The sequence below is a fragment of the Emys orbicularis genome, chromosome 3 (genome assembly GCF_028017835.1).
Source record: "Emys orbicularis isolate rEmyOrb1 chromosome 3, rEmyOrb1.hap1, whole genome shotgun sequence".
In the NCBI taxonomy this organism is placed as follows: Eukaryota; Metazoa; Chordata; order Testudines; family Emydidae; genus Emys; species Emys orbicularis.
Window position 1 is genome coordinate 52,607,369 of NC_088685.1, and position 5,537 is coordinate 52,612,905.

Sequence of the window (5,537 nt, forward strand, 5' to 3'; positions counted from 1 at the left end):
GGAAGAAGTCCTTGCATTATTCTTGCTGGCCCTCACACAGGCCCTGCACATAGGAGAGAGACTCCTGTGCCACCTCTTCCATGGATTTGTGGCTAAGGAAACAGATACAACTTGGCAAAAAAATGATAACTGAAATTATTGCACGTGTATAAACCAGCGCTTAATGCTGTAAAACCACCATTACAATATACTCCAGGAGCTTGTTCAGTTTGCCCCAAAGCGAGTGTTATGAGTAGACAGTGACCATAGACATGGTGCCAGAGCACCGTGCCTGTTCACTTCTCAACTCTTCTGATTTTAAAAGCTTCAGTGCTGACCTGATCCCACAGTCCTGATTATACAAAGTCAGAGATTTCAGTGTGAGTTATCCTGGGATTAAGACTGCAGAATCTGTAGCCTCCCTTTGCTTGCCCTGGACTCTGGAAAGGGTGTGTTGCGGGTCAGTGATCCATAGAAGAGAATGGTAGGGAGGGGGGAGAAGTGAACAGGCCAGGGGTTTGACTTGCAGGGATAACACTGGAAAGTTAATCCAGTCCCAGGCAGCCTTTGCAGCATGGATCACCAATAATACTAAGGTCACTGAAGGCTCCAGGGGGTTGTGGGTGTGTCCCATGGCCTGTTCACATGCATAGAGAAACCCCTTGCCTCTGATGGAATGATTGAGATAAATCTCCATGTGAAAAACTTGCTGAGATTTCCTCCTCTTTATGTGCAGAGAGGGATGGAGTAGGTTGGACAAAGTGAGGGGAATAGCATAGGAGTGTCCAATGGATCCACTATTGCACAGATTCACAGGCCTAGACCCCAGAAGAGGCATATAGGAGCATATGTGTTTGGATACAAACAATAAAGAAGGAATGGCAAAGCACCATCAGCAATTCAGCAGTGGTCAGGCATGGGTAAAAACTAAAGATAGAGGCTTATGAAGGTCCCGGCAAATGGAACCACTCCTTATAGTCTATTGATAGGAAGGCCAATCAGAAAATTGCAGTGGAGCTTTGCAAACAGTAAGGACCCATCTACCTATTTATTACTGTTTTTTATCTTTACTGAGAAAATACATATACCATCTTCTATCTGCTGCCAGGTTCATCTTGGTAGTCCATCGAATCCGATGATGACAAATCTGTGCAGATCATCAGTTGTTGGTCTTATGGTGTGCCCTCTGGTGACTGTACAAGCCAATTCTAGAGGTGCACATTTTGCTGCAGATGGTGCATGGGAAGTTCGCGGTCAGTGGATTGTGCGCTGCTGATGCTCTGTGACGTCGTTCGCGTGCCTCTTGTAGACGCTGGCAGCGGTCTTCCTCAAAGGCGATGCAGGTATTTCTGACTGTTGCACGCCACTGTGTTCTGTCGCTGGCAGCGTCCTCAAGGTCCCTAGGTTTGATACTGCTGTAGTGCAGATTGGCTTTGATGGTGTCCTTGTAACGTTTCCGTGGACGACCTATATGCCGGATGCCCTGGGAGAGCTCACCATACAGAAGCTGGCGGGGGATTCTGTTGGCATCCATGCGGCTGACATGACCGGTCCAACGTAGCTGTGACTTCATGATCATCATTTCGATGCTTGTCATCTGGGCTCTCTTGAGGACCTCGAGATTGGGCACTTTGTCTTGCCAGCGGATCTTCATGATGTTGCGGAGGCAGCGCATGTGAAATGCTTCGAGCTGCTTGATGTGACGCCTATATAGTGTCCATGTTTTGCACCCGTACAAAAGAGATGAAAGAACAACAGCTCTGTACACAAGCAGTTTTGTTGACATCCGGATGTTGTGGTGATTTAAAACTTTGACACGCAGACAGCCAAGTGCCTGGTTTGCTTTGGGTATTCGTGCATTGATCTCATTATCCAGTGATCCATCACTGGATATGACACCACCCAGATATTTAAAGTTCTCCACTACTTTCAGCTGAGTGCCGTCGATGGAGATACTCGGGACAGAAGCATTTGATCCAGGTGCAGGTTGATGGAGAACTTCTGCCTTTCCGAGGCTGATAGTCCGAAAAGTTGCGAGGCCTCAGCAAACTTGTTGACAATGTGCTGAAGATCATTTTCAGTGTGAGCCATGAGGGCACAGTCGTCAGCAAAGAGTGCCTCAAGAAGGAGTTTCTGCACTGTCTTAGTCTTTGCATTCAGGCGATGGAGGTCAAAAAGTGAACCATCGTGCCGGTATTTCAAGTATATACCTCGGTCCAGATCTTTCAGTGCATGGTTAAGGCCACATGCAAAGAACAGGTTAAATAGGACAGGAGGGAGAACACATCCTTGTTTCACGCCGCTGGTGATGTTAAAGGGGGCTGATGTGGCTCCATCAGACAATACTTCACCTGTCATGCTGTCATGAAAAAGGCGTATAATCTGGACAAATTTTCTTGGGCAGCCAAGTCATGTTAGAATGGTCCAAAGGGCTTCCCTGTTGATGGTATCAAACGCCTTTGTCAGATCTATGAAGACAGCATACAGGTGCATGTTCTGATCAATGCACTTCTCTTGTATTTGTCTGACAGCAAACACCATGTCGACTGTGCTCCGGCCAGGTCGAAAACCACATTGACTTTCAGGTAGATTTGCCTTGTAAATACTGGCTATTAGGTGGTTCAAGATGACGCGGGCGATGATCTTCCCTCCAACAGAGAGGAGGGATATGCCTCTATAGTTTTCACATTCTGCTTTGCTGCCTTTGTTCTTGAAAAGAGAGACAATAGTAGCATCGCGAAGGTCCTGTGGTATGTTTTCATCCTCCCAGATGTTGATGATCACGCTGTGGAACGCTGCTAGTGCTGCTGAAGCTGCTGCTTTATATATTTCTGCTGGTATCCCATCTTTTCCAGGAGCTTTCCCTGAACTCATCTGGCTAACAGCTTTCTTAATCTCATCTATAGTGGGCGGAAAGTCAAGATCTGTCAGAGCAGGTTGTTGTGGAATTTCATTAAGGATATTATTAGTCACGATTGATGGTCTATTGAGAAGGTTGCTAAAGTGTTCTCGCCATCTTTCGTTGATGCCTTCTTTATCTTTAATCAGCATTGTGTTGTCTAATGAGAGCAATGGGGTGGTCCTTGGTTTAAAGGGTCCATAACAATCTTAATAGCACTAAAGAACATCATTAAGTTGTGGGTCTCAGCATAGTGCTCAATTTCTTTGGCTTTGCTCTCCCACCAGTTGTCTTGTATCTGACGGAGGTCTTTCTGTGTTTTGCTCTGAAGGTACTTGAAATGGTCCCATTTAGAGACTGAGGAGGGGTCATTCTGCCATTCGAAAAAGGCTTTTCTCTTTACTTCCAGTGCTGAGCATATTTCTTCTTGGTTCTCATCAAACCAATCCTGATGTGTTCTTTTCTTTGGTCCAAGAGATGTTATTGCTGTGTCAGTCACTATCTGCTTGAACTGGTCCCACTTTTCGGTTACAGTACTGATCAGTTGTCCGTGGGATGTCAGTTTGTCATCAAGACTCTTCTGGAATTTGTTGAAACATTGAGCATCCTTCAGTTTGGCTATATTGAAAGCAGGTCGCACATGCTTAGGGCGTTTGTGCCAAGAAGGAACGATGTAGAGTTGAAGAGACGTCCTGACTAATCTATGATCTGTCCAGCACTCTGCACCTCGCATTGCTCTGGTAATCAGTACGTCTCGGATGTCTCGCCTTCTAACAATGGCATAATCTATCAGATGCCACTGTTTGGACCTAGGGTGCATCCACGTCATTGTGTATTTGTCCGCTTGTCGGAACAGAGTGTTGGTAATGGTCAGGTCATTTTCAGAACAAAGACTCAAAAGAAGTAATCCATTACTGTTCATTTTGCCTACACCATGTGGCCCGATTACTCCTTTCCAGTTCTCACTGTCAGCCCCGACTCAGGCATTGAAATCTCCAAGTAGGAGTAGTTTATCTGTTACAGGTGTGGCCTTGATCAGTCTGTCGAGATCTTCATAGAATTGTTCCTTTGAGTTGTCAGAGCATGTTAAAGTGGGTGCGTATGCACTGATGATGGTGACATGACGTTTGGCATTTACTGGGAAGCATAGCTTCAGCAATCTTTCATTGATACCCACTGGAAGGTCTGGGAGTTGATGCGTCAATAAGGTTTTTATTGCCAGACCAACTCCGTGTATTCTGTCCTCTATCTCAGTCTTACCCTTCCAGAAGAAGGTGTAACCACCTCCTGGTTCACACAAGAAACCTTCCCCAGGCAATCTTGTTTCACTTAATGCCGCTATATCGATGTTATAAGGACTAGTTCTCAAGCAATGAGGGCTGTCCTTCTCTCAGGTCTTGCAACAGCTTCTCGATCCATGAGGGTACGAACATTCCATACACCAATGGTAAGTTTTCTCAAATTTTTCTTTTGGTTTCGGCCGCAGATTGGGTTGAACTGCCAGCTGCGGCTTGCTGGCCAGTTGTTGTAGGGCAGGCAATTTTTAGGCCACCTTTTCTAGGCCCCTCCCTTACTAGGGTGAGCAGTGCTGTACTGAAGAGGGCTGCTCAGATGCCTGGGATGCTGCCGGGCAACTCTGCTGCCCCAAGTACAGAGCTGGATGACCACCTATGCACAGGCTGCCTGCGTGCAGGATTGGGACTACGACTCCCAGTGGTAACCTCCACCTGTCGCTTTGCCCCTGCCTCATCGCCGCAGGACTTGGGTAGTATGATGATGATGATGTTTGATGATTTGCACAGGACCTGTGCGTGAAAGCTTTTGAGTGGTAGAGCCGTTGCACGGGAGCAATCCCACTCTCTCGACCTTAGAAGCCAGACACCAATGGTACGAAAAATCGTCATGACTGGTAACTTCTTTGGTTGCAGTGGATGGCCTTGACGTCTTTCATGCCTCGTCAAGTCCTTCGCTTTCCACAAAGTGTTGCAGAACCGCCTTCTTGGCCACTGGATCTTAGTGATCTCTTTCGCCCACTCCGCCGGAGCTGACGTCGCATGCGGGGTAGGCATATCCCAAATTCACTGAGGGTTTGAGTCCCATCAGTTACACTCACCTGGTTTAGCTGGCCTGTCGAAGCCGTTACCCGGGGTGTGGCCGCTGCGCATGCTGCAGCTACTTGGAGCCACAGGTGAGAGCTGAGTGACAGGTGGGGACCAAAGAGGATGGAATACCCCCAAAGGGTACGACAAGTCCCCCCATCAGAGGTACTACCCCTTCCTGGCCACCCCATACACCCCAACGTTGCCAGGTTACTGAGAAGCTAAAAGGTATTTGAGCCATTGTGGCTTCCCTGAAGAGACAATGGACTTAGGTGTATTAGTTTTGAATTTCAGTGTTTTGCTGCAGAGTATGATTTCAAGCATATAACTGTGAGCCCTCATTACCCAGTCCAAGATAGCTGCCAAGCAGTTTAACTTGAAAATAAGTTATTACACCAGGAAGATCTACTGCTAGCTCTGAGGCAGAACCACTCCTATGGCAGTCCACGGAACTAGCCCAGCACAAATATTAATGTGAAGTTAAACCCAGACTCTTCTCACTCTGTAAGAGAATTTACAAGATAAATGGCTGGACTACAGAATTATCAGGCAGAAGGACC

The 5,537-nt window shown here is 47.0% G+C and overlaps 1 pseudogene; it reads right to left on the minus strand.

The window, feature by feature from the left end:
* Window positions 1-2,127: 2,127 nt before the first annotated feature.
* On the minus strand, window positions 2,128-5,043 carry LOC135876192 (uncharacterized; annotated as a pseudogene).
* Window positions 5,044-5,537: the final 494 nt, after the last annotated feature.